The sequence below is a fragment of the Osmerus eperlanus genome, chromosome 18, assembly GCF_963692335.1.
Source record: "Osmerus eperlanus chromosome 18, fOsmEpe2.1, whole genome shotgun sequence".
NCBI lineage: Eukaryota > Metazoa > Chordata > Actinopteri > Osmeriformes > Osmeridae > Osmerus > Osmerus eperlanus.
Window position 1 is genome coordinate 11,970,739 of NC_085035.1, and position 21,164 is coordinate 11,991,902.

The 21,164-nt window shown below is 44.2% G+C and overlaps 1 protein-coding gene and 1 long non-coding RNA gene across 2 annotated transcripts in view; both read right to left on the reverse strand.

Annotated features, from left to right (window-relative positions):
* LOC134038949 (NACHT, LRR and PYD domains-containing protein 12-like) overlaps positions 1-21,164 on the reverse strand; it is a 495,359-nt gene that overhangs the window by 182,235 nt on the left and 291,960 nt on the right. The window lies entirely within an intron of this gene.
* Positions 1,946-19,907, reverse strand: LOC134039006 (uncharacterized). Its single transcript, XR_009932728.1, has 3 exons — positions 19,795-19,907; positions 11,991-12,107; positions 1,946-2,165 (listed from the first exon to the last, which is right to left on the reverse strand). It is a non-coding gene; the product is annotated as an uncharacterized LOC134039006 (long non-coding RNA).

Here is a 21,164-nt window from a genome sequence, read left to right on the forward strand (position 1 = left end):
CTGGAGAGGGATCAAGCAGGCAGGAGAGTGGGGGTCCAGGGCAGGTCTGGAGAGGCATCAAGCAGGCAGGAGAGTGGGGGTCCAGGGCAGGTCTGGAGAGGGATCAAGCAGGCAGGAGAGTGGGGGTCCAGGGCAGGTCTTGGTATAGAACAGGTAGCAGCTGTCTAACATAACTAGACCCTGTCTTGTCTGTGCTTCCACAGACCTCCAGCACCATGGACAGGTTCCACCAGGGTGCTGACGCTCTCTGAGGGGGTCTGAGTCTGTACGTACCAGACAGGAAACCTTTAACCAACAGGTGGCTGAACAGTCGTCCTGGCAACACCTTCATGACAAGCTGAGACGGCTGTTGCATATACCCTGACACTACCCACAGTCTCCTGTCAGACAGTGATTGTAAAAAGCACAAGAACGTTTTGATCCGGTACGAGACTGGGTCAACGTTTTGTCCTCCACACCACCGAGAAAGTCTACCAGCGTGTCACATGACCCCTCACAGTGGATCACATGACCCCTCACAGTGGATCACATGACCCCTCACAGTGGATCACATGCGTGTGCTCTGTACAGTCTGGATGACAGCCTCAGACTGACCTCTGTGTTCTAACAGGTCCCTCTCAGTAGCCAAGCCATGAGAGGACCTCCGATCCCAGGTGGGCTCTTCACCGTGCCTCCGGCTTGGGAGAGCATCCTTCCACTGAGGGAGAGGCCTCGTCCATCCACCCCCAACGGTGGTTCGTCCCTGTGACATCAGGTCTGCTCCTTTGTTGAGCAGGTCTGGGATATGCAGGGCTCTCAGGGAGGTGAGACAATACAGGTACTCATGCAGGCACGTAAATATGTCCTTTGAGCCTTCTCATACTACAAATGGACAGATACAAACAGATGGGTTTCAGCTAAACAATGATTGTCCCCGAACGACCTCCAAGTTAAGTTACTAAACCATCTGACTGGTTCAAGGAGACAGGGGGTAAGGAGGAGAGAGGGGAGGAGTAGAGGAGGAGAGAGGAGGTAAAGGAGACAGGGGGTGAGGAGGAGAGAGGGGGAGGAGCAGAGAGGAGAGAGAAGGTAAAGGAGACAGGGGGTGAGGAGGAGAGAGGGGGAGGAGTAGAGGAGGAGAGAGGAGGTAAAGGAGACAGGGGGTAAGGAGGAGAGAGGGGGAGGAGGAGAGGAGGAGAGAGGAGGTAAAGGAGGAGAGAGGGGGAGGAGTAGAGGAGGAGAGAGGAGGTACGGAGACGGGGGGTAAGGAGGAGAGAGGGGAGGAGTATAGGAGGAGAGAGGAGGTAAAGGAGACAGGGGGTAAGGAGGAGAGAGGGGGAGGAGTAGAGGAGGAAAGAGGAGGTAAAGGAGACAGGGGGTAAGGAGGAGAGAGGGGGAGGAGTAGAGGAGGAGAGAGGAGGTAAAGGAGGAGAGAGGGGAGGAGTAGAGGAGGAGAGAGAAGGTTTTATATGTGTATGTTTGTAGTATACTGTACAGTATGCTTGTGTTGTCAATATTTGACCTATAATATCCTAACTTGCCAATAAAGCACTTAAAATATTTTGATAAAAAGTGAAAGAGATAGAGGGGAAGTGAGAAAGGGAGAGGGAGAGGGAAGGGAGAGGGAGAGGGAGAGAGAGTGAGAGAGAGAGAGAGAGAGAGAGAGAGAGAGAGAGAGAGAGAGAGAGAGAGAGAGAGAGAGAGAGAGAGAGAGAGAGAGAGAGAGAGAGAGAGAGAGAGAGAGAGAGAGAGAGAGAGAGAGAGAGAGAGAGAGAGAGAGAGAGAGAGAGAGAGAGAGAGAGAGAGAGAATGTTTTCCATTATTGTGTGTAGAAGCACTAATCAGTGGTTCACATGCAGCCATGTCCTAGTGCTGCCCCCTAGTGGTGCTACAGGACACTTGTCTCATTGAAACAATGTCAAGAGTTTAGGTCCTCAATGTTTCTTCTGGTATTAGTCACCTCTTCAGGGGCCCTAGCAGTAGACCAGCTGGACACAAATGAAGGCTCTCCAGCAGCCTGTTGGTCATGTGATTAGAGAGCTGGGGGAGCTGTTATAGAGCAGTCAGAGACACACCTGGAGGATACAGCCTTGGAGAGGAGGGCAGGAAGTGATCAGTTCCCCCATAACCACCCAGGGTGGAGGGAGGACCTACACACCAGACGTAGGTCAACCAGGTGTTCCACCCTGGAGAAATGGAGAAGCCCAGTATTTAGTTGTGGCTGGGAGGGATCAGCCAGCGGCTCAGTATTTCATCAGTACAGTGGGAGAATTCTGAACTACATGATATGTGTGTCAGTACTACAGGATTTAATTGAAACAATCTATGTTAAAGTTTGAGCAGGAAAATGATGTAGGCTACACCTTGTACCTCATAAACACGGTAGAGCAGGTAAATGATGTAGGCTACACCTTGTACCTCATAAACAAGGTAGAGCAGGTAAATGATGTAGGCTACACCTTGTACCTCATAAACAAGGTAGAGCAGGTAAATGATGTAGGCTACACCTTGTACCTCATAAACAAGGTAGAGCAGGTAAATGATGTAGGCTACACCTTGTACCTGGAAGATACATAGCAAGCAGTAGAGAAACAGGTGAAGGACACTGTGGAGGTAGTCAGGTGGAGGAGAGCTGGAGGGAGATACAGGTGGAGGTAGTCAGGTGGAGGAGAGCTGGAGGGAGATACAGGTGGAGGTAGTCAGGTGGAGGAGAGCTGGAGGGAGATACAGGTGGAGGTAGTCAGGTGGAGGAGAGCTGGAGGGAGATACAGGTGGAGGTAGTCAGGTGGAGGAGAGCTGGAGGGAGATACAGGTGGAGGTAGTCAGGTGGAGGAGAGCTGGAGGGAGATACAGGTGGAGGTAGTCAGGTGGAGGAGAGCTGGAGGGAGATACAGGTGGAGGTAGTCAGGACGTGTGAGTCTGCAGACCTAACAATGATCCACACAGGATTGTAACAAGTCAAACTGAATGGGTGTAAATGGAGTGTGGGCTTTTCTATTGGTCCTCATATGTGACTGAGCCAAACACCTAAAAGCTGGGTCATCTCTGCTGTTCCATATTTAAGATGAGCTGCTTCACTGCCTCTCTGACTTTGTAGCTTTGTGGCAGTGGAGGACTCTACTGGTCATTCTACTGGAGATTCTACTGTACAGATGGTCCTGTATACACAGTCATGTGTATTATATTGACCTCTTCCCTTCTCTCTCTTTTCTTCCTCCATCTCTTTTGTTCTCTCATCCTTCCTCTCCCTCCACTCCTCTATTTCTTCTGTACAAAATACACAGTCCTCTCTGTCTGTAAAGATTGAGACAGGCTGTGTGTGTGGGATGTGTGTGTGTGTGCTTGTGTACGTGCATGTATGTGTGTGTGTGCGCATGTATGGATGTGTTCATTTGTATGTGTTTAAACGTATGCAAAAGGACATGTTGGTAAGTGTGTTGTATGTGTACTGTATGTTTACTTATATTGCTACTTTAGCAATGTTTGAAATATTTCCAATGAAATATAAAATTCAGCCAATAAAGTACTTTAAATTTAAAGTACTGGAGTGAAAGAGGGAGAGAGAGAGGGAGGGGTAAAGAGGGAGTGAAAGAGGGAGAGAGGGGTAGAGAGGTAGGCAGAGAGGGAAAGAGAGGGAGAGAGGGTAGAGAGACAGAGATAGAGAGGTAAGAAGAGAGAGGCGAGAGGGAGGAACATGCATACTCTGTTACCCCTGTGTTTACTCATTGATGCACTTCAAAGAACCAGTTGTGGTCAGTTTATTAGTTGCTGCCAGTTTCTGAAGCATGTGCACAGTGGTATGGTTTAAGTCCATCCATGGGTTCCTATGTGGGCTTGTGTGGCGAGTGTTGGTATGTACTTTTGTGTGTTTTTGTAACTGTTTTCTGAGGTATTTTCTGAGGTCTTTGCATTGGCTTCATGTCCAACAAAGAATTGACTTTAAAATCCTGCTGCTGGTTTATAAAGCACTGAATGGTTTAGGGCCTAAATACATTTGTGATCTGCTGCTACCTTATGAACCATCCCGACCGCTCAGGTCATCTGGGACTGGTCTACTTTGTGTTCCAAGAGTCAGAACTAAACATGGAGAAGCAGCGCTCAGTTTTTCTGCTCCACATATCTGGAACAAGGTCCCTGAAAGCTGCAGGTCTGCTGAGACCCTCAGCTCCTTTAAATCCAGATTGATGTTTGCTGTTGCCTTTAATTAAACCAGAGTCAAGGATATCGATTTCTGCATCTCCTGCATTTTATTTCTTAAGCTGCACTGCGACTTTTATTTTATTTCTTGCTTTTTGACTGTTAATGTTTTATTGAATGTTCTTAATTTTTTAAAATCTTGTTGTAAAATCTTGTTTTCTTTTGCATTATGTTTTGATGCTTTTAATGGTTTTATGTGAAGCACTTTGAACTGCCTTGTTGTTGAAATGTGCTATACAAATAAACTAATCCACCACACCTGTACAGGTATCTATGTAGTCTAATCCACTACACCCGAGGCCTATACTATGAAGCCAGATTTAGGGTTAGCGAGGTAACTTTAGGTTTAACTCTGGATTGTCAGTATCACAACAGTGGTTCACTTCTTACCAGGATAGATCACCATGGTAACTCACGCTACACACCTAATCTGCTTCGTAGCAGGTTATGTTCGAGATAACAGATCAACACGTATAAAAGCACTGCCTACTGACCAACCAAGATCGTCTTGGAAAATGGCATCACCATTTGTCGACAATCCCGTGGATCTAATTGGATGGAAAACACTATTGTATTTAATCAAATCAAATGTATTTGTATAGCCCTTTTTACACGCAAGCATGTCACAGAGGGCTTCACATACGCCCATAGAACTGCCCCTCAACCAACCTAAACCCTCAAGGAAGACAAGGAAAAACTCCCAGAAAAACTCTCAACAGGAGAAAAGAAAGAGCAGAGTCAGATCTACTACTGCCTTAATGAGTGATATTGAGAAGGCCATTAATTCACGCATTCACAGAGTCTTCAATTGTCTCCCAACATTCCTTTCTTTTATTAGAAGCAACAACAGTGTGGATTGTTGCTTTAATTATGCTCTTAAACTCTTTGTATTTGTTCTAAATTAATGTTTGCTCTTCTTGTATGAAGTACGGCACTCTACACTTGTCTATGTTTGTAATTGGTCATATTTAGCAAGCACGCCCCTTTTTATGTGAATGCGCTCATCGCTCTAGTGGGGAAACCTGGGTTGAGTTAAGGAGTTGATAACCACCATCGTGATACTGCTTAGCATGATCGCGGTTGTTGGGTTTAGTGAAGCAAGATAAGGAGAATTGATCCTGGGCGTGTTGAACTTGATTCGTAGTACAGGCCCCGTACAGACCTCTATATGCAGCCTGCCTACCTGACCTATTTGGCATTTAAAGTATTGACAGGAAGAACTGGATATATTGTGGGGCGGTGTTGTGTTCTGTAATACTGTTCTATATGGTGCTACCACTAGGAGGCACTGTTCCGAAATGAATGCTAGTTAGTTTACGTACATGGGGGCAGAAGAACAGTCAACCGCCATGCGACTAGTTATGTACCTTCATGCTGCTGAAGTTTCTGAGTAAAGAGTTGTAACGTAATCCTGCTTGTCATTACTCTGAAGCTACACTAATGCTACACCACAAATTGGCGACGAGGATTCTTCTGCAAATCTGACAAGATGTCTGTACACGTTCCTGCGCCTGCAATGTTTTTGCCTTGTCCGGGAGAGCCTTCCATACCGTTCGAGACTTGGCTACGGATGTTCGACAACTACATGCTAGTGATAAATGCAACTGGCAATGCTTGGCCAACAACCTAGCCTGGCTGCCAGCCCAACTTCGTCCCGCCCACAAAAAAATTTGGTCGGGAAGTTGGGTCTGGAGGGTCTGGTATTGGGGACAACTACAGAAAACCAGAATCTGGGCGGACCAATGAAATTGCCAGGGCGGGCTTTATACGATGATGGACAGATGATCAACAGTAACGTAATCAACCACGTCACAAAAGAGCGCTTAAGTTGAATTCGTTTTGAACAAACATGGCTACCGCGGGAGATCTGGGATGTTATGATTCTGCCATCGAGTCTCTTTTAGAAGACATCGACAGCGCATTAATTTTTAAAGAGGAACAGAGAAACGCAATAAAGGCATTTGTCGATGGAAAATATGTTCTTGCCGTCCTTCCTACGGGATTCGGTCAAAGTTAACATATTACGTTGCTCTGATTGGTTGTAGATCTATCCAATTGAGCGAAGAGGCATTTGTTTTCCAGGTTCGTTTGAAACACGCCCCATACTCACAGCCCAACAGAGCGGTATCAGACTCATATTCTGACTAGAATTATGAGTATGACAACGTCAGGCTACCAACAACCCGCAAGAGAGCTACTTTACTTCACTGCCTTGGCGCCGAAGGACAGAGGATTTTTTACGCACTGCCCGACTCAGGTACAAGTTTAGAACAGGCTGTAGCAGCACTGCAAAAACACTTTATTCCTAAAGTTAACGTCGTAGTGGAGCGACATACGTTCCGAAAGCGCTCTCAACTACCACATGAGACGGTAGCTCAGTACATAACTGCCCTTCGCGCGCTTTCTGTGAAATGTGACTTTAAGGACAATGCTGACGAGATGCTTCGAGATCAACTGCTGGAACACTTGCGAAATGACAAAATAAGAAAAAGACTGTTATTAGAACCTGATTTGACTCTAGAGAAAGCCACCACGCTGGCGATACAGATGGAAGCTGCTGCTGAGCAAGTTAACAAGATGAAAACGGATGGCAATAGCGCTCCAGTGCAGGCTATACAACCCAAGCCCCACATGCAATATAAAACGAACTTTCGTCCAGCTACTTCTCATGCTGTTTCCCATACTGCTGCCTCTATGCCAACCTCTTCACTGCACAATTCCTGTTTCAGATGTGGCTCAGACAAGCATTTAGCAAATTCTTCTCAGTGTCCTGCAGCTAGAGCACAATGCAAATCGTGCAATAAAAGAGGACATTTTGCACGGGTGTGCCGTTCAGCACCACAGAGCAATGTGCATGAGCTACAGCTACCCGATGTGACCATACTGTACCTTGATAATTCTGCCCATGCACCAAAGAGACTGCTGTGCAATGTTACCGTTTCCACTACTACTACCCCTGCTAAGGCCATGCAGCTGGTCGTGGATACAGGTTCTGCCGTGTCTATATTGCCACACCACATCTACCAGAAATCCTTCAGTGACACTCTGCTGTCTGCAGCTTCTACCAGGCTGGTGACCTACACAAGAGATAACATTCCTGTGCTGGGATGTCTGCATGCTAAAGTACAGATGGACAACACCTCTACAGCAGCCACTTTCTTCGTTGTGGAGAGAGGGACAGCACTGTTAGGTATGGACTTATTCACTGCCTTGGACCTTTGCATCGGAGGGGATCCTCACCTCAGCTCCAGTGCCACCCACACCGGTGATGTCCACAAACACCGCAACACATACTGATACCAATACCCCTGGGATTGGGTGTGCTAAGACTTTTGTGCATAAAGTGAAACTTGATCCTACTATCAGACCGGTGCGCCAGAAGCTGCGGCGCTTGACTTTTGCCGTTAGAGAAAGCGTCTCTGCCGAGCTGAATCGCCTGTTGAATGCAGGCGTCATAGAGAAGATCGATGCCTCTGCCTGGGTGTCCCCCATTGTGGTCACAGCAAAGAAAAATGGTGGAATCCGGATGTGTACTGATCTCCGGGAACCAAACAAGGCGGTGGTCATCGACAGCTATCCGCTGCCCCACATCGACGAACTGCTTGCCAACCTGCGAGGTGCTAAGGTATTTTCTACCATTGATCTTGCCAATGCATACTACCAGTTGCCCCTCCATGAGGACAGTAGAGACATTACAGCCTTCATTACACACAAGGGGCTCTTCAGATTTCGCAGGGTGCCCTATGGCTTAGCGTCCGTACCCTCTGCTTTACAAAAAATGATGGCAACAATTCTACAAGGCGTACCTGGCGTTCAAAACTACCTTGATGACCTGATCATTTATGGTGCCACGCCTACTGCACATGACCATAACCTCGAAACTGTCCTGCTGAAACTAAAAGAGGCAGGCTTAGTGCTGAACGACAACAAGTGTCATTTCAAGCAGACTTCACTGCGCTTCCTTGGTCACGTAATCACTGCTGAGGGGATCCTGCCTGACCAAGAACACATTGATGCAGTTCTAAATGTGCCGGCCCCATCTGATGCAGCTACCTTGAGGTCTTTCTTGGGCCTTGTGTCTTGGTACTCGAAATTTCTACCCAACTTTGCTACAGTTGTTGCCCCTATGCGTGAGTGTGCCAAAGAAACAGACACATTCAAATGGACTGAAGCTGCTCAAAGCAGTTTTGATGAAGTTAAACAGCTCCTGATAGCTAGTCCAGCGCTTGCCCTTTATGACGCCACACTCCGCTCAGTGATCTCTACAGATGCGAGTGACTACGGATTGGGTGCTGTGTTTGCCCAAATACAGCCTGATGGCACGGAGAAACCAGTGGCATTCGCTTCCCGCACCCTGACTGCAACAGAGCGCAAATACTCAATAGTGGAAAAGGAAGTGTTGGCATGTGTGTGGGCTACAGAAAAATGGAGGACATACTTATGGGGCCATCGTTTTACTCTGCGCACAGACCACCAGGCCCTAACCACTTTGCTTACGACCAAGGGGATAGGCAGAGCTGGGATGCGTGTGGCTCGCTGGTCTGCACGCCTACTCTGCTTTGACTATGACATTGTGTACCGTCCAGGGTCTCAAAATGATACAGCAGATTGCCTTTCTCGTCTTCCCTTGCCTCTGCCTGCTGACCCCTCTGCTGATGTGGAGCCTGAATTAGTGGCTCAGATTTCGTCCACACTACAGGCTCTTCCAGTGGCTGACTTTGAAGCTGCCTGCTCTACATGTCCTGAAATGACTACTCTGCGGGAACAGATTAATCGTGGCTGGCCACCCTCCATCAGAGCAGTGCACCAGGACGTGACTCCCTACTACAAGGTGAGAGATGAGCTCTCAGTTAAAGACAATTTCATTTTCAGGGGTTCAAGACTCTTAGTGCCAACTTCTGTACGCCAGACCTTGATAGCCTTGGCCCACGAGAGTCACCAAGGAGTTGTACGCACAAAACAGCGCTTGCGAGATCTATACTGGTGGCCAAGAATGGATTCGGAGGTTCAGACCTGCATAGCCTCCTGCGTTGCCTGCCAGTCAAATGATAAAACTGCATTTACTCACCCTGCTCCCCTGCAACCTGTCCAGCTTCCCGAGGGTCCTTGGCAGAAACTTGGCCTCGATATTGTTGGGCCATTTGAAACAGCTTCCCCTGCCTGCCGCTATGCTATAACACTAGTGGACTACTATTCCAAGTGGCCTGAGCTTGCCTTCTCTCACAGTGGAATGGAATGCAACTCACCTGGCCCACTTTCCACTGGGAACTGATACACATGCAAACAGCAACACTCTACCTCATTCACAGGACTCTACACACACTCCTACAGACCATTCACGCACCAGAGTCACACTGATACACATGCAAACAGCAACACTCTACCTCACTCACAGGACTCTATAGACACTCCTACAGACCATTCACGCACCAGAGTCACACCTATTTGGCATCAGGACTATGTTGTTTATTGACTTGATTTACTTATATTAGAGCCTTTTCTTTTACTCTACCTGGCTAATGTAACTGTATGTTCTTGGAGAGATATAATTCCATTTTCCCAGTGATAATTGTCGTGGAAATTTTGGAATACAGTTATAATGTGTGTGTTTCATATATGAGGAATGTGTTTTAACGGAAGTCTAAAGTTGATTAAGAAGAGTCAACTCCATTTGGTAGAGATGCCATTTGCAGTTTATGACACCTGGGGGGAAGAGACAGCTGGTCTGGAGACAATGTGGATTCAATTGTATTGTTAACTGATCAAGCTGCTCTGACCCTTCCTGTTGCATTGGGTGGGGTTAATCAAATACTTGTTTGAAGTTGCCCACACAAAGGACAGTTGACCATTTGACTGGTGAATTCCTGTGGTTTTACTATCTACTGGTTTGGGGAGAGGCCACATTAAAGAACTGTGGGAACTTGATATGAAGTCAAACTGTCACTGAGCAGTGCTGACCAATCAACAGAGTTCAGAGGAATCATTTGATCTAAAGTTTATATAAGGCAGGGTTTTAGGGTTGTTCTGTATCACTCTGGCGAACGACCTGTGGCTAGCACCTCCTTCGTTATGACTGATCACAAAGTACTTTGTTAATTCATGATTTGTACAATCAAAATAAATTTATTGTAACCGCCATCTCTTGACTATTCAAATTTACACAGTGCCACTAGAATTTTTCCATAACATACTATTGCTATTCTAGGTTTGTTTATTTTATATTACAGGGTAATGCATTTTCGGGACTTGCCAATGTAGTTAACACTAAAATATGCTTTGTGCACTTGATCATTGGTAGGAATGACCCGTTACCACTTTTTGAATTGTCATCCTATGTTGGATCCTATTTACCTCTTTTAGTTTAGTGCTGAAGTAAGTAAGAGTATTCTTTTACAGAAAGAGGAGATGTTGTGTTCTGTAATACTGTTCTATATGGTGCTACCACTAGGAGACTGTTCAGAAATGAATGCTAGTTAGTTTACGTACATGGGGGCAGAAGAACAGTCAACCGCCATGCGACTAGTTATGTACCTTCATGCTGCTGAAGTTTCTGAGTAAAGAGTTGTAACGTAATCCTGCTTGTCATTACTCTGAAGCTAAACTAACGCTACACCACAGGCGGGGTGCAGAAGAGTATAAAGGGAGACTGGCTGTTGTGCAATGTGGGCTTTTCATGTGCAAATTTCCCAATGTCTGTGTGATCTGCATTGAAGACGAATAAAACTACTTGTATCTGATTGGACCACGGCTCAGTCGTCCTTCTCACAACTCAGTAGATTCCTCTATATGCAGCCTGCCTACCTATTGAACTTGCTTGGTAGTACAGGGCCCCGTACAGGCCTCTATATGCAGCCTGCCTACCTGTTGAAGAGCAGGCTCTTATCTTACCCTCCCTCCACCATCACCACTCAGCTTTGCTGACAGCACTTTGTTGTTTTGTAGCTCACTAGTTTTTTACACTTCCAGTATTCCTATACTCCGATACCTCGCTCATTTATCCATTGTATTCATTTGTATAGCCCTTTTCAACAGCAAGCTTTTAATCAGCAGTGTCAAAGAGGGCTTCACAGATGCCCACAGACCAGCACCTATAACCAACCTAACCCAAACTCACACTCCCTTCACTGTTGTTTCACTAATGGACACACCCCATCCCTTAATTATTGTTAACAGCTTTTCTCAGTTTAGGTCAATACATGCATAACTTTGCAACCCCATGTGTGCAATCGTTTTTGTCACAGACTAAAAGGCAGCCATGACAGGTTTAGTTATGCAAGGCTCCATCTTCTCTTCAAGAGGAAGCGTTGTGGTCTCTTGGGGACATTTCCTGCTCAAAACCAGTTCTCAGTTTGAGCTGAGTGAATCAGGAAGGGAAACTTCTCATCGTTTACAGACAGTATAGTTCCACAATGAGTGGAATATGTACCCGAGGAAGATCAAGATTCATCAGAAGTGAATAGTTGTACAGCATTTCAGTGGTCAGATTCAAGGAACATTGTATTTAGCCAGATCACAGAGTAACTGCATCTTGGCTAACAAGCGCAAAGGAAAACCAATAACTAGTGCAACAATAAAATTAGGGTTGGCCTCTACTGTCCACAGTGTCTGACTCACCACATATACAGTGGCTTTTGTCATTTTCAACCATGTGAAAACACCAGCCTAAAACATCTATTTAATTCAAATTGCTTTGGTATCAAAAAATAATTACAAGCCCATAACTACACCCACGAGAGTGGAAGATTTGCTCTTTTGACCACAGAACCAATCAATATGCTACTGTGAATCATGACAGGGAATATTATCACACTTACCTTATTTGACTTTAATCATATCTGATTCAGTCTTGAGGATCTCTGGGTGCTCTGTATTGAAGTGATGTTCTGAAGGCATTAACTACCAAGTCCATACAATGCAGATGTGAACATTTCCTGTTGAGAGACAGATCTCTCTTCAGGATGTGTGACTGATGCTGACAGGAAACCACAAGGTGAGAAACAGCATGTACAGAACTGGCTCATGTACATGGAGCCACGATTAGCTTCAACCTGCATGGGCTGCCATTATCAGCCTTCCAGTGTGTCAGTCTGAATAAAATAGTTAATAGTCACATTTCATGAACAGGAGTAATACGAAGTTTTATATGATGACATTTTTTTGTAGGCAGAATAGCAGCCTGAATATTACATACTGTCCCCTGAATGCTGTTCAAATGAGGAAGTTGAACATGCTACGGTCTGCTGTATCAGATGAAACTCTCTCCTCAGAACATGACAGCTCTCAACAGCTCCTTCCAGAAACAACAACACCTTAACACATTTACAGTCATGGGTTTGACAAAGATGACCAGAGACCAGGGTTGTGTCTCAGTATTATATCTGTCTCTACTTCTCCTTCATCAGCACTGATCTGGAAACCAGAGAGAATAAACAACATAGGCCACTGGGAATGACCTTTCACCTGTCAACTCTTTCTGACCAGGGAGGTACTACAGGGGGGTCACAATTGTTTTTGTTGATTAGACAAATTTTTTAAATTTGTATTTATTTATAATTTCTATTTTCTATTTATTTTATTTCAATGTCTTTAAATACACAGTAACATGAATCCAGCATATTGTAGCGAACGGATAAATGGAGGCAGAAGACGTTATATTTCAGTCAGCAATGCACACATTCAGCTCCACACAGGAGCTCTCTCAAGCTGGGCATCGGTTCACTCACAGCACGAGACTAGCCTGGACCTCCAAGCCTCCTGTACACAAAGAGGAGGACCTGCCCCTATCACTGCTGTGCCAATCACAAGGACGCATGTTACACGCTGGCTCTGTCAGGTTCCCCGTGATTGGCTGAAAGCCTATTCAGTCCCCAGCTGACTAAGATCCCTGACACAAGGACGCATGCCCCAATATTATTGAAAAGAGGATACCTTTGTAAAAAAATCATTGAACAACAGGGTAGCTTTGTTCATACATGGCACAAGGCCCAGTTTAATATACAACAACATTTTATGCAATATTTACCTTTAGTCATTTAGCAGACACTCTTATCCAGAGCGACTTACAGTAAGTACAGGGACATTCCCCCTGAGGTAAGTAGGGTGAAGTGCCTTGCCCAAGGACACAACGTCTTTTTGCACAGCCAGAATCAAACCGGTAACCTTCTGATTACTAGCCCGAATCCCTAACCGCTCAGCCACCTGACTCCAACATATATAGTAGGGGGTCCCTGCTCCATCTCTCCATCAGTTGGGGGTGCTTGGCCTGAAAAACGTTGACTACCCCTGCTAGGGCTGCACGATTATGGCCAGAATGATAATCACAAATATTTTGATCAATATTGAGATCACGATTAATGATCACGATTATTTGATGATTTTAACCAAAACAAATGTTATTGTCACATAGGCTATAACTGCTTTCAAATCCATATTGTGCTACATTCCTGCTAATGTACAAATATGTGCATAAAAATAAAATAGGTCCTCTTATTCACCAAAATTCAGTGCATCTTAAAGAAAAAATACAATTAAATAAATAAAACAATAAAGAAAATGTATCAAAACTTCAACATGGCACTATTTTCCATTTTAGATTGTGTAAATATATTTTAGGAAGCAAAAAAAAAAAACTTTGATACTATGAACGGAATGATGCATTTTAAATATCGCTCGATCACGCAAACTTCGTGGGAAGCCAAAATCGTGATTGTGATTCGAATTCAACAACAGAAGAAGGCAGAGCAATTGACATCAAGTGGAATAAGCAGTTTTAAACAAATGTATTTGAGTTGCAATTTGAAATGGGTGAATGAATCGATGTTTCTAAGTTGGGGTGGTAATTATCTTTTTTCATATTCATTGCCATTGTGATTTTTTTTTTTTTATCATAAACATTTTACAAAAAGGACACAAGTCTGGCATTGCTCAGAGGGCCTGTCCAAATGCGTGTAGTTCAGGGACCCCTGCCCTAGACAGACCCACTATATACTAAACTACTGTTATCAGTGAGGGTTCTACCATACAGACTGTGTTGTCAAGGGAGATAACTGATACTGATAAATTACAGTGTCAGGCACTTAAGATGAATGAAAAGTATAATGTTGTTTCATAATTCTATCTTTGATGAGTGTCTTCTTTAAAATATATTTATATATTTTTTTTGGGGGGGGGGATTGTCTGTTGTATCTGCCGTGGAAATTAAATACTTTTGTTTAGCATTTTGTTCATTTACAACCGATTCAACCGATAAAATCTCAAGTCCTCCACCATCATCCCTGTGCCCAAAAAGCCAAGGCCAACAGGACATAATGACTACAGACCCGTCGCCCTGACCTCTGCGGTAATGAAGTATTTTGAGCGCCTTGTGCTGGCACACCTCAAATCCATCACAGACCCTTTCCTGGACTGTGAAGGAAAAATTCTAGTGGCACTGTGTAGATTTGAATAGTCAAGAGATGGCGGTTTCAATTAAATTTATTTTGCTTGTACAAATCAAGAATTAACAAAGTACTTTGTCATCAGTCATAACGAAGGAGGTGCTAGCCACAGGTCGTTCGCCAGAGTGATAAAGAACAACCCTAAAACCCTGCCTTATATAAACTTTAGATCAAATGGCATTCTATAAGGTCAATCCCTCAATGTAGCAAACTCTGTGATTGGTCAGCACTGCTCAGTGACAGTTTGACTCCATACCAAGTGTCCCACAGTTCTTTGATGTGGCATCTCTCCCCAAACCAGTAGATAGTAAAACCACAGGAGTTCACCAGTCAAATGGTCAACTGTCCTTTGTGTGGACATCTTCAAACAAGTATTTAATTAACCCCACCCATGCTACAGGAAGGGTCAGAGCAGCTTGATCAGTTAAACTGCTCCCTCAGATCACAATAACAATACAGTTGAATCCACATTGTCTCCAGACCAGCTGTCTCATCCTCCCCAGGTGTCATAAACTGCAAATGGCATCTCTACCAAATGGAGTTTATTCTTCTTAACCAACTTTAGACTTCCATTAAAACACATTCCTCATATATGAAACACACACATTATAACTGTATTCCAAATTTCCACGACAGGACCCACTGCAGTTTGCCTACAGAGCCAATAGGTCGGTGGATGACGCCGTTAACATGGCCCTCCACTTCACCCTACAGCACCTGGACTCCCCAGCATCCTACGCCAGGATCCTGTTTGTGGACTTCAGCTCTGCCTTCAACACCATCATCCCCGCCCTGCTTCAGGACAAGCTCTCCCAGCTGAACGTGCCCAACTCCACCTGCAGGTGGATCACAGACTTCCTGTCTGACAGGAAGCAGTGTGTTAAGCTGGGAACACAAGTCTCTGACTCCCGGTCCATCAGCACCGGATCTCTTCAGGGCTGCGTCCTTTCCCCTCTGCTCTTCTCCCTGTACACCAACAGCTGCACCTCCAGTCATCCGTCTGTCAAACTTCTGAAGTTTGCGGACGACACCACCCTCATTGGGCTCATCTCTGGTGGAGACGAGTCTGATTATAGGTGGGAAGCTGACAACCTGGTGACCTGGTGCAGCCAGAACAACTTAGAGCTCAATGCTCTTAAGACAGTGGAGATGGTTGTGGACTTCAGGAAGAATACAGCCCCACTCACCCCCATCACCCTGTGCGACTCCCCAGTCAACACTGTGGAGTCCTTCCGCTTCCTGGGCACCATCCTCTCCCAGGACCTCAAGTGGGAACTGAACATCAGCTCCCTCACCAAGAAAGCACAACAGAGCATGTACTTCCTACGGCAGCTGAAGAAATTCAACCTGCCAAAGACATTGATGGTGCACTTCTACACAGCCATCATTGAGTCCACCCTCACCTCTTCCATCACCATCTGGTACGCTGCTGCCACTGCCAAGGCCAAAAGCAGACTGCAGCGTATCATCCGCACTGCTGAGAAGGTGATCGGCTGCAATCTGCCTACCCTCGAGGACCTGCACACCTCGAGGACCCTGAGGCGAGCGAGGAAGATTGTGGCCGACCCCTCCCACCCTGGTCACTCCCTGTTCCAGCTACTCCCCTCCGTAGTTTCTTTCCATTTGCTACTGGCCTCTTCAACAAGGCCAAGGACTCCCATTGACATTCATTCATTATTTAACCCAGTATCTGATTGCACTATGTTGACCACTCATGCTGCTCATTCTTATTCTTATTTTTATATATATATTTTATTTTATATTTAAATTGTTTTATTCTTAGATTGTTTAGTTCTTAGGAATAGTTAAACTTTTGTACCTTTACTTAATTTAAGATTCGTATATGTTTAGTGTTTGCACCTCCCTGCTACAGTAAATTCCATGTTTGTATAACATACATGGCGAATAAACCGAATTCTGATTCTGATTCATGCACTGCCAGTTATAATATATTTCAGTTCAATGCCAATACTAAAGTGGCATACAGCATGTCACTCCAAAGGTATTTAGTAAATTTTTGGTCTGTTGTCAGATCAACTGATACCTCTTCAGAACATGCTAGATCTACAAATAGGTTTGAACAGTGACCAAGATGGGAGGTAACCTAAAGACTCCTGTAGAATAGACATGGTTCACTTTGTCTGAATAACGATCGGCTACCACAAATTTCGTAAGATAAATATCAAAGACACATTGTAGTTTTTGTGGCAAACAATGTAAATATTTCACACACAGCATAGTCTGGAGTCTGGTAAAGTCAGTCTTTTTGTCTGTTGACCCACCAGAATGTGAGTCTGAACTAGATGTTGACTGAAGGTCTACAGCAGGTTACTGACCATCATAGTGAATCAGCACAGTAAACAACAAGCACCCAACAGTGCTGTTCACCAAGTCAATTGATTGAGGTGCATGGAGTTCTGTAAATCATTCCATAAAATCTCTGTCAATAAAATAACGTACATTTGTGGTGGAAATTTAGAATATAGTTATAATGTATGTGTTTTATATGTAATGTGATGAATTGGGACATTGAAGGATGCAAGCTCTGTAGAATGGATGTAGCAGTTGGTCTGAAGGTATTTATGGTGTTGTTTTACGATGCCTAATTAAGAAGCCAGGGGCACAGATGTTGGGGGATTCTTGAGTTCCCGTGGCCTAAAGGGAGAAGTGTAGATGGATCAGTTGATCTAGCAGCCCTGACCTTTTGGCCAAGGCGATTGTGTCCTGTGTCTTGTTTGGGTTTCATTAAGGGTATCTTCACTATCCTCATTTAGAGAAAGAGCCGTGACATCAAAAGTAAATACTTTGAAGTTTGAAGATGTCCACACAAAGGACAGTTGACCATTTGACTGGTCAACTCCTGTGGTTTTAGTATCTACTGGTTTGGGGAGAGATGCCACATCAAAGAACTGTGGGACAATTGGTATGGAGATGTATTGTTTCAAACAGTCACTGAGTTGAGTTAGCCAATCACAGAGTTTGCTACATTGATTGATTGACCTTATAGAATGCCATTTGATCTAAAGTTTATATAAGGTAGCGTTTATCAGCACGTCCTTTGTTATGACTGATCACAAAGTGCTTTGTTAAATCTTATGCTAATGTACAAGCTAAATAAATTGTATTGAAACCGTGTATTAAGACAAATAAAACTACTTGTATCTGATTGGACCACGGCTCAGTCGTCCTTCTCACAACTCAGTAGATTCCTCTATATGCAGCCTGCCTACCTGTTGAACTTGCTTGGTAGTACAGGGCCCCGTACAGGCCTCTATATGCAGCCTGCCTACCTGTTGAAGAGCAGGCTCTTCTCTCACCCTCCCTCCACCATCACCACTCAGCTTTGCTGACAGCACTTTGTTGTTTTGTAGCTCACTAGTTTTTTACACTTCCAGTATTCCTATATTCCGATACCTCGCTCATTTATCCATTGTATTCATTTGTATAGCCCTTTTCAACAGCAAGCTTTTAATCAGCAGTGTCAAAGAGGGCTTCACAGATGCCCACAGACCAGCACCTATAACCAACCTAACCCAAACTCACAATCCCTTCACTGTTGTTTCACTAATGGACACACCCCATCCCTTAATTATTGTTAACAGCTTTTCTCAGTTTAGGTCAATACATGCATAACTTTGCAACCCCATGTGTGCAATCGTTTTTGTCACAGACTAAAAGGCAGCCATGACAGGTTTAGTTAAGCAAGGCTCCATCTTCTCTTCAAGAGGAAGCGTTGTGGTCTCTTGGGGAAATTTCCTGCTCAAAACCAGTTCTCAGTTTGAGCTGAGTGAATCAGGAAGGGAAACTTCTCATCGTTTACAGACAGTATAGTTCCACAATGAGTGGAATATGTACCCGAGGAAGTTCAAGATTCATCAGAAGTGAATAGTTGTACAGCATTTCAGTGGTCAGATTCAAGGAACATTGGGCCTCATTCTCAAACATTCAACGTAAGAAAAAGACATCCGCCAAATTCATGAACGCTTGAAAATGTGTTCCTACGCATCAGAAGTTTTCTGAGCTGTGCTCCCCCGAAAGAGTTTTCTTAAGTTGAAAGCGCGTCCTCGTGCTCCTGAATTTGCATACATACACGCCCGACAGCTCCTTATAAGGGCACGCAACAGCAGTGACGTGGGCAGTCAGAATTGACACAATTAGGAAAGCAACAGGAACGCACGTTATGTCCAAGCGAAAAGCAATTGTGCCATATTGTATGCCTAGGGTGCACACTCGTCCCTTTAAATAGGTCGAGTGATCAGTGATAATTGGATGGCCTGGTTGAATTTATATGATGTTCAAGTCCAAGTGCAATTTAAAGGTTTTATTTGTCACATACAACATCATACCAGTAAGATGAGCAGTGGAATTGTTGTCCACTGGATCTAACAGTCTGCACACTAAGCAAGGTAAATTATTATAATTATTTTAATCCGTGGATGTCTGTAGAGTTGATGTGAACGCAATCACCAACGATTTCTCACAAATTCATTAACACTTCTAATACGGAGAGTTTTCTTAAATGCGATTCCTCTTGTGTTTTTTTAAGGAATCGCATTTGAGACAACTCTTGCTGATTTCGAGTTCGGAAAGTCTTCTGAAGTTCAGAACAAATCCCAGATGAGAAAACTTATGAATGCCAAATGTTTTCCTAAATCCAATTCAGAAGAAATTCCTTCTTAAATTCTTCTTAACTGCATTCGAGAATGAGGCCCATTGTATTTAGCCAGATCACAGAGTAACTGCATCTTGGCTAACAAGCGCAAAGGAAAACCAATAACTAGTGCAACAATAAAATTAGGAGTAAGTAATTGGCTTAAGTATATAGCAACAAAAACAACTCAATTACAGTAACATCTCAATTCCTCAACTACATTCAAACAATGACGTGTCGATGACAGTAGTGACAACAACACCAAAACAACAAAAGTGTGATAATGGATGGCAGGGTTGGCCTCTACTGTCCACAGTGTCTGACTCACCACATATACAGTGGCTTTTGTCATTTTAAACCATGTGAAAACACCAGCCTAAAACATATTTAATTTAATTCAAATTGCTTTGGTATCAAAAAATAATTACAAGCCCATATCTACACCCACGAGAGTGGAAGATTTGCTCTTTTGACCACAGAACCAATCAATATGCTACTGTGAATCATGACAGGGAATATTATCACACTTACCTTATTTGACTTTAATCATATCTGATTCAGTCTTGAGGATCTCTGGGTGCTCTGTATTGAAATGATGTTCTGAAGGCATTAACTACCAAGTCCATACAATGCAGATGTGAACATTTCCTGTTGAGAGACAGATCTCTCTTCAGGATGTGTGACTGATGCTGACAGGAAACCACAAGGTGAGAAACAGCATGTACAGAACTGGCTCATGTACATGGAGCCACGATTAGCTTCAACCTGCATGGGCTGCCATTATCAGCCTTCCAGTGTGTCAGTCTGAATAAAATAGTTAATAGTCATATTTCATGAACAGGAGTAATACGAAGTTTTATATGATGACATTTTTTTGTAGGCAGAATAGCAGCCTGAATATTACATACTGTCCCCTGAATGCTGTTCAAATGAGGAAGTTGAACATGCTACGGTCTGCTGTATCAGATGAAACTCTCTCCTCAGAACATGACAGCTCTCAACAGCTCCTTCCAGAAACAACAACACCTTAACACATTTACAGTCATGGGTTTGACAAAGATGACCAGAGACCAGGGTTGTGTCTCAGTATTATATCTGTCTCTACTTCTCCTTCATCAGCACTGATCTGGAAACCAGAGAGAATAAACAACATAGGCCACTGGGAATGACCTTTCACCTGTCAACTCTTTCTGACCAGGGAGGTACTACAGGGGGGTCACAATTGTTTTTGTTGATTAGACAAATTTTTTAAATTTGTATTTATTTATAATTTCTATTTTCTATTTATTTTATTTCAATGTCTTTAAATACACAGTAACATGAATCCAGCATATTGTAGCGAACGGATAAATGGAGGCAGAATACGTTATATTTCAGTCAGCAATGCACACATTCAGCTCCACACAGGAGCTCTCTCAAGCTGGGCACCGGTTCACTCACAGCACGAGACTAGCCTGGACCTCCAAGCCTCCTGTACACAAAGAGGAGGACCTGCCCCTATCACTGCTGTGCCAATCACAAGGACGCATGTTACACGCTGGCTCTGTCAGGTTCCCCGTGATTGGCTGAAAGCCTATTCAGTCCCCAGCTGACTAAGATCCCTGACACAAGGACGCATGCCCCAATATTATTGAAAAGAGGATACCTTTGTAAAAAATCATTGAACAACAGGGTAGCTTTGTTCATACATGGCACAAGGCCCAGTTTAATATACAACAACATTTTATGCAATATTTACCTTTAGTCATTTAGCAGACACTCTTATCCAGAGCGACTTACAGTAAGTACAGGGACATTCCCCCTGAGGTAAGTAGGGTGAAGTGCCTTGCCCAAGGACACAACGTCTTTTTGCACAGCCAGAATCAAACCGGTAACCTTCTGATTACTAGCCCGAATCCCTA